Source organism: Strongylocentrotus purpuratus, unplaced genomic scaffold (genome assembly GCF_000002235.5).
Source record: "Strongylocentrotus purpuratus isolate Spur 01 unplaced genomic scaffold, Spur_5.0 spur5_scaffold_18, whole genome shotgun sequence".
NCBI lineage: Eukaryota > Metazoa > Echinodermata > Echinoidea > Camarodonta > Strongylocentrotidae > Strongylocentrotus > Strongylocentrotus purpuratus.
The window spans coordinates 19675066-19683242 of record NW_022145603.1 but is presented as its reverse complement, the minus strand read 5'-3'; the positions used below and the strand labels follow the sequence as shown (position 1 = coordinate 19683242).

The 8177-nt window shown below is 36.8% G+C and overlaps 1 protein-coding gene across 1 annotated transcript in view; it reads left to right on the top strand.

The window, feature by feature from the left end:
• Positions 1 to 6079: 6079 nt before the first annotated feature.
• LOC576805 (lutropin-choriogonadotropic hormone receptor) overlaps positions 6080 to 8177 on the top strand; it is a 69550-nt gene continuing 67452 nt past the window's right edge. Inside the window, exon 1 of the mRNA XM_030988819.1 lies at positions 6080 to 6314. The gene's annotated coding sequence lies outside the window, so the exon portion shown is untranslated. The remainder of the gene's footprint in view (positions 6315 to 8177) is intronic.

Sequence of the window (8177 nt, the reverse complement as noted above, 5' to 3'; positions counted from 1 at the left end):
TTGAAAAAGAAGACCCCCACCCCTTTCACCACTTGCCATACATACATCCTAGAAACTGTGATGATTACGGCTATTTTGGTCTTGATTGATTCCTAGATGTTCCGCTGCCTAGTTCGATTGTGTCTTGCTGTTTCATACCAGAAGTCGTGATCTGGCTCATTAGGTTGAAATGATAGCTCATTAGGCAACACCACAAGGTGATTGAACTTCTCTCATCAAAGCTAGGTTCACATGAGTGGCCACAAACTTAAAGTTAAGCTCATGGTTTTAAATGTCTTAGAGGTTATCTTAAAATCTTGTAGTTAAAGGGAAATCCAACAATGATAGCAAACTACTCTTGAGGAAAGCAACAAAATGAGAGAATAGACAAGTGAACATTTGAACAATATTGAAAGTACACAAAATTTGAAAGTTATGAACTAGCTTGAATTGAAAGCTCATTAGGTAACACCACCAGGAGATTGAACTTCTCTCATCATAGCGAGGTTCACGTGAGTGGCCATGAACTTAAAGTTAAGCTCATTGAATTAAACTTTAAGTTCAACTTGTGGTTATGTTGTAGTTACCAGTAAAGGGAAATTCAACAACGATAGCAAACTACTCAAGAGGAAAGCAACAAAATGAGAGAAGAAGACGTGAAATTTGTATGATACTATACAAAAATTACCTATTTTAATACTGTATGTAAAACGCCAATGGGAAATAAATTTCTGTATTATTATGGACAATAAAACTTGAATCTCGAATCTTAAATCTCATAAATCATAGCTAAGGAAGTATATGAACGATGTTTGTCATGTACAGCTATAATTTTGTCATCTGTACTTGCCCTTTCAGCATGGGACAATAGCAGAATTAAGTGCCTAATTTGCCACCAGGGTCTCTGACTTTTTAAAGTCATTTTTTTGTTAAATTTGCTTGTAGGATTAGGTATACATAAATTTGATTTTGCAAGCCATGATTATGTGATTTTTTAGGCACAGCTGCATTCTTATTTTGTAAACTCAAATAAGTAAAGACAAAATATAGGAAATAATTAGGAGTCTTGTTCCTTCTTAGTTTAACAAAAAGCAGAAGGCGGTCCTTGATTTGCCACCAGTGTCTCCAAGTTTCAAAGTCATTTTTACTGAAGGTGATAATTCTCTTTAGGTATAAATAAAATTGGATTTTGTGAGCCATAATTATGGCAGTTGTAACTTGTAAGGCACATCTGTGTTTATAAACTCCAGTTAGTAGATAAAATATAGGAATCAATATGGAATGATGTTTCTTTTTCAGTTGACAAAAACTTGCAATTCCAAGTTTCTAACTGTATGATACTGTAGTCAAGGGTGTTGAACTTTCTGTGGTCAAATATGCAGGGAATATTGTCTAGTACCAAAACTATTTATCTATTTATAAAGTATTTATGGATGATAATGAACAGAATTTCAATTGTACGACATGGGGGCGATGATTGATTATTGAGAAGATAAAATGTTGATTTGTTTCAGTTGAAATCTAAAACAAAGGAAAAAACAAAAGGAACAATGTGGATATCTTTATCAGATATTGAAAAAAATAATCAATGATTGATGAATAAATGTAATTAAATTCTAGATTAGGTAAAAAAAATGAAATGTATCTATCTGCTTTGTCATTTTAATCCATTTAGATTGCATTGTACCCTCCAGGCAGTATTCTATGTCAATAGCTGCATTCACACTCCAAGCAAAAACAGGGGGGTGTTTCACAAAACTTGTCATCAGTGACAACAGTCTTTGTTATAAACTACTGAAATCCTTGTTTCTGATTGGTTATCAGCAGATTTGTCACCGATTTTTGTCATTTGTCATTGAAAGAAGGCATTGTGAAACGGGTCCCAGGAGTTTTGTGGGAAGTCGCTAGGCAACTACCCATAAAGCACAACAAAAAAACAAAAAAACAATAAACAAACCCACCTCTGGTGAGTGGTTTTTGTTAACACTGTCAGAAACTCCACTGTTTTTGCAGTGTGAATGCTCATGCTCAAAACACTGGTGGACTTTTCTGGTTTTTGATAATGTGAATCTCCTCTCCTCACTTACATGCTAACGCAAGCAGATCAGTGACAAGTGACGTATGCATACAACTCTTTTAAATACCAGAATTTATAAAGCAAACACTTGTGTTTTTTATGATATATTCAGAAAATGGTAGTTCCAAAACAAAATAGTTTTTCAGATTAGTTCTTTTGCAATGTGAATGGCCTGCCTTAACCATTCTTCTTTGCATTTTTCGAGATCAGTTTTTTGCCTAAGGCAGTTTAGATTGTATGGAATATCTTTGAGCATCTTGAATTGCAAATTTTCAAACCATATATCACCATCTTTCACCATCTTTGTCAACATAACCAATATACACATTGCTATCTGGAACATTTATCATTGCTAGCTAGTGGCCCTTTGCTGTATCCAATGGACTACATTTCAAGGTACATTTTAGCAAAGCCCTCTGGAACCAAAATGGATACTGAATATCAGAAACTGTTTCTTCTGTTTTATCAAGACGACCAGACCACTGTTCTGTCTTTTAGGGTGCGTTCAATCAACACTTTTTCAACCTAGAATCACGGTTTTCAAAGACGTTTAGTTTAAAACACAGTTGCGTTCAAGCGATTTTTTTTGTCGGTCGTTAAAAAAAAAAATGTGTTTAAAAACAGAAACATGAAACGCTGAAAAAAGATTCTGCAGAATCACGGTCACTAAAATTTGCTTTAGCGAACTGAGATCTCAATCATGATTCTATGACGTCATTATCGTGGCCTGTAAACACAGACAGAAAGCACGCAGCGAAATTGACCTATACTTCCTGGGTCAAACTGGACAGTATGATGAGCAGTGGCTGGGCTTCAAATGAGCGAGAATCAGCGTTGATGAAAAATCACTTGAATGCTCTCCCGCAGTAACCATGTTTTTTAACGGCGCTTTGATTTGTGATTCATGTTTGTGATTCTAGCTTCAAAAAATCACTTGAACGCACCCCTAGATATGGCTCATGTTCATATCGCTTTCTGGTACATTTATTTCTTACTAATGACCTATTCTCCAGCCAAAGGACTTCATTTCAAAGAATAAAGACGCCCTCTGGAGCTCAACTGGATACGTGTAAAGTCAGACTATTCACCTGGGGTCAAATCCAATAGTGGATTGAGAGTCAGCAGCCGACTTCTGAAGGGCTCGTTCAGATATGGTGCGGTATACTGCCGCCAAAAAGGCAGCCATTTTTTTTTAACGTGTAAATGAATGGCAACTATGTGCAACAGAAGACTTGTGCACGTTCATTGAACCCTGTGGTATAAAATACAGAAATAAGAAGCGTATATTAAATGCTTTATGTTCACACAAAAAAGACGCAACGCTTTTGCTGCGTCATATCTAAACGAGCCTTAAAAAGTTGGCAGGGTGATTGGAGTAATGATGTGTAATGTAATGGATTAAATGGGGGAGAATGATGACATGAAGAGGAGTAAAGACAGAAGAAGAATGGAAATATGAAAGAGAAAGAGAGAGAGGGAGAATAGTTCTTGATGACGATACCTGTTTTTGCATCAAGAATGTCTAAGCATTCGGAAACTGCCATGATTTTGAGCATTAAACTTAGGTGAACCTGAGAGAGAGAGAGAGATAAAGAGAGAGAGAAAAAAATGAAAGAAGAAACAGATAGGCAGAGGGAACGGACAAGAGAAAGGAAGCAAGAGATATTGAACACGAAAAGAGAGGTATTAAATGTAAGATAGAGAGACCAAAAAAAGATAGAGGGAGCAATAGAGAGCCAGAAGGGAGGAAAAGCGTAGAAAAGAGGAGAAGTGATAAAGTGAGAGGGAGAGATAAAAAGATTAAAGAGGTAATATAACAAGAAAGTTAGAATCCTTGGGGTCAAATTCAATACTATTAAAGCTGTCAGCCATGTGCATGTTGTACTGTGGCTATCTCAAGACAGGTGGTTTGATAATTGCTCCTTGGAGGCCCAATCGAAGAGATGCCCCACTCACACTAGAGGATGGTTATACCAAATTTGTATTTAAAAGAAACACGTATAATATTCGTTTAGAGAAAGGGACATTGTTTTAGAGTATGACCAACCAGCAGAGGTGAATACTGACACTGCACAATAGGTTTTCATCTTCATCACCACTATCATTATCATCATCAGTATCATTGTTATGGTAAACATCATCGTCGTTGTTTTCATCATCATCATCATCATCATCATCAGTATTATTATTATGGTAAACATCGTCATCATCATCAACATCATCGTCATCATCATCAGTATCATTATTATGATAAACAACGTCATCATCATCATCATCATCAACATCAACATCATCATCGTCATCGTTATCACCACCATTATCATCACCATTATCATCATCTTAATCGTCGTCATAGTCATCATCATGACCACCATCATCATCATCATCATCCTGATTTTGATTTGAACTGATCTTAAAACTTCTATTATGCTGTACATTTTGGTATACAACGTTTCACTGTATAAACAGTCGAACAAGAAAAATTGAATAAGTAGTTGTATTGTAGCTATATGCAGTTTTGGTACAAAATGCATAATTCTCCCTGTCTAAAGGGGGTATTATCTCCTTCAACTCTGCCACCATTCTTTTGTCTGACAGGACCGTAATCTATCTTCGAACCCATCCTCTCATGTCTTTACTCTAATTGTCTTTTTAGGGGTCTTATATTTTTGTGTGATAGTTAAATTTGAAATGAAAAATCCTTTATGAGAACTATTTCAATTATATATGTACATGCTTCTGCTTTAGAACAAAACAAATTACTTTGTTTCATCCAAACATACAAAATAATATAACTATTTGGGGCAGGAAGAGGTTAACAACCCCAAAATTATTTCAAAATGCTGAATAATGCCTCTAAACTACTTGCAGAATAATGTCAAGAAAGAATTTTTGTTTAATTTTTCCTTGGTGCTGTAATTGCACATTTATGCCTCCCTGCATTTCACAGAGAATCCTGATGACCTGATCTCTTCGGGATGGTTCATAAAAGAAGTTCTTTAATTAGATGGTCCCTATCTCCGGTGTGTAAAGTCAATGTGGGCCAGATTTTTTAAAGCACCCCCTTATCTCTGGTGTGTATAAGTCAATACGGACCAGACTTTGTTGCGTGAAAAGTACTCCATTACCGGAGAAATTCGGGAACACGAATGCGGTCCCTCCGACCCCGGAGTGGGGGGCCGGGCTGTTTATCCAGCATTCTACATCAAATGTCCTCTCTCTCTCCGCCCATCTTTCATATTGTCTCAGCCTTCTCCCTGACCTTCCAAAAGTTGACTTGACCAACATCAGAAATAGACTTGATTACTTTATGAATATTCATGACTAGCTTGAGGGCTGTCACCTGTGTCTAGGTATGTTATTGGTTGACAGTGGTGGCGGTTTGGATAATTAACTTATTTCTAGCCAATTATGGTAATGCATTTTATATTTCAATCCGGGGTAGCTCAAAAGAGACAAAGGTGTCTTTTATTGAGTTCGTAAACATGCTTTAGGGAATGCTTTCAACAGATTGAACAGCTTCTGACTCTTGCCTTGGTTAATACAAACAGAATAGATTTGTACTGGTTATTTCTCTGTATTTACAACTCTAAAGATTGAATAATGGTAAAGGGTAAAGTCAATTTCTGGTCAGACATAAAATAAACTGCCTGGATGCAATGTTCCAGGAACCTGTTTCATCAAACTTGTTATCAATAACAAATGCTAAACTTCAATGACAAATCTGCTCTCCGAAACAAATGCCACCATTTCAGTTATTGTAACTTGTTATCGATCACATGTTTTGTGATAAGGGCTCATTTCATGTAACTTTGTGCATTTTAGAATAATCACTGTCAAAGTGAGGGACGTGCTTCATGCACACCTTTAGTTCGCCCTCTTGAGAAGAATACTTTCACCTGTGTTCCATAGAATGTACACCGTCGTTGCATAAATGAATAATGAATACATGACTTTCATGAGAATGGAGACTGTTTCTAGTCTGTCTCTGGGCTTGGCATTTTTTTAACAAACGACCTTTATCTGCCCCTGCACGGACTGTATCTAAGAACTGGTATAGTGCTCCCAGACAGTTTCTTTACATTTATCTGACCAGAACATAACTTAATATTTTTATGTCTTTATTTCCATAAATTTACTCAAAACATATATAATTAATATCTTTGTTTGCTTTTTATCTTCTCAGAGACCTTGGTTTCAACTCGTTTGGGACGCTATACGGAGGGGCATTTGAGCACCTGCCAAGATTGGTGGAATTGTAAGTATTACCCCTCATACAACCCTTGCTCCTGTGGCAATTTCCCTGTTGTCAATTACCTACTTTAACTGAATTCCAAACTTCAACCATGGAACCGACACTGTACCAAACGCTAACTCTAACCCTAAAGCCCAGTTGCAACCCTAACAAGAATGGCAGAGAGAGAGAGAGAGGGGAAGGGAGGGAGAGAGAGAGAAAGAGAGAGGGGATGGTAAATGATGGAGAAAGATGACAGAGAGAGAGAGAGAGAGAGGGTGGGGGAAAAAAAACATTTATTGAAGGATAAGGATATCTATTGAGAGAAAATGAAAGAGAAACAACTAGAGAAACAGATATTAATAGAGATTAGTAAAGATTGCGAGAGGGGGAAAAGAGTGAAAGAGAGAAATAGTGAATGAGGCATATAGAGAGGCAGAGAAGAGAATGTAAACATGGTACATGGTAAGAAGAAAGATGGAGAGAGAGAAGAGAGAGAGAGAGAGAGAGAGGGAGAGAAAGAATAGGAAGGGAGAAATAGAGGTAGAGGTAGAGAACAAGAGAGAGAAGATATTATCTTGAGAGCATCATATCAGCCAGCCGATCATGCCTTAGGAAATGATCCAACAATACTTGACAGCTCAGTCGACTTGAAGAATAGAGACTGGGTTTAGGAACGGACGGGGCTTAATTAATCTCCTGCTTTGCTCCGATTGTTGCATCATGCTTCAAAAGATACTCTTTCAGAAATCTTCTTAACCCTCTGCCACTTACTCTACTGAGCCCTGTAACAACACAAAGCTATATATATCTGTAAAGCGCTTTGAGAGGGCCTTCGGTCCTGAAAAGCGCTATATAAGAATTAGCTATTATTACTATTATTATTATTAAAGGTAAAGACCAGTATTGGAAACGCCCCAATTTCAAAAAATGAAATGGAAGCTCTTTATTACCAATCATGTATGTTTTGACTAACACATGATGATAAAAAATTTGCAGGGAAACTGCCTACTAATTGATATATTTGGTAAATTAGTTTTTTCGATTGGACTGTGAGAGATAAAACACATGTGTCGCGCATGTGTGCGTAGTCCCATATACATCTTTCTGTGTACAGTGCTTGTAACTTTAGGAAGACTGGGCCAAATTTCTTATCATTTTGATGATTCCAGAACTTTGCAGTACACACCAATACTTATATATGCTAGATGATCAACCTTTTCTGTTTGATTCCACAACGTTTCTTTCACAATGCAATCGCATGACCATAACTGGTCTTTATCTTTAATAGCAATAGACCATTTACGTCATGTAATCAAATTTAATGCACAAATGTTTGTCAAGTGCCTCGTTACAAATTATTTGATTCACCTGTTATGAATAATTGTATTTCAATATTGTGACAATATCGTTTATGAGATTTAAGAAAAGAAACACTTATAATGTTGATATCAAAAAGTAGGCAGCATACAGCCTCACTGGTAATAAATCACTCTCTTACACTACACATGAGCTGTGTGAACTATCTTTTGTTTATGACACTTAAATGCTACTAAAAACGATATTAGGGACTTTTAGATTTGCCGAACGACAACGTGGATTGCTACGATCAACGTCCTTTTAATGCACTGCCTTGAATGGACGTTTCACGTATCAGTCCACGCAAATCTAAAAGTCCCTATTGAAACATGGTGGCAGCGGTGGGATGTGAAGTGTTCAATCTTCTAAGATTATCTGCGCCAAGAAAATTCAATAGTAATTACAAGTCACGATGAATCCTTATAATCTTTTGATTTCTGCAGTTTGTTGTTTTTCTTTTGGCATGGAATATCTGGTACAGATTGAGATTCGGATATGATATGTCAGCCTTTGGTTGGTGATGAGAAC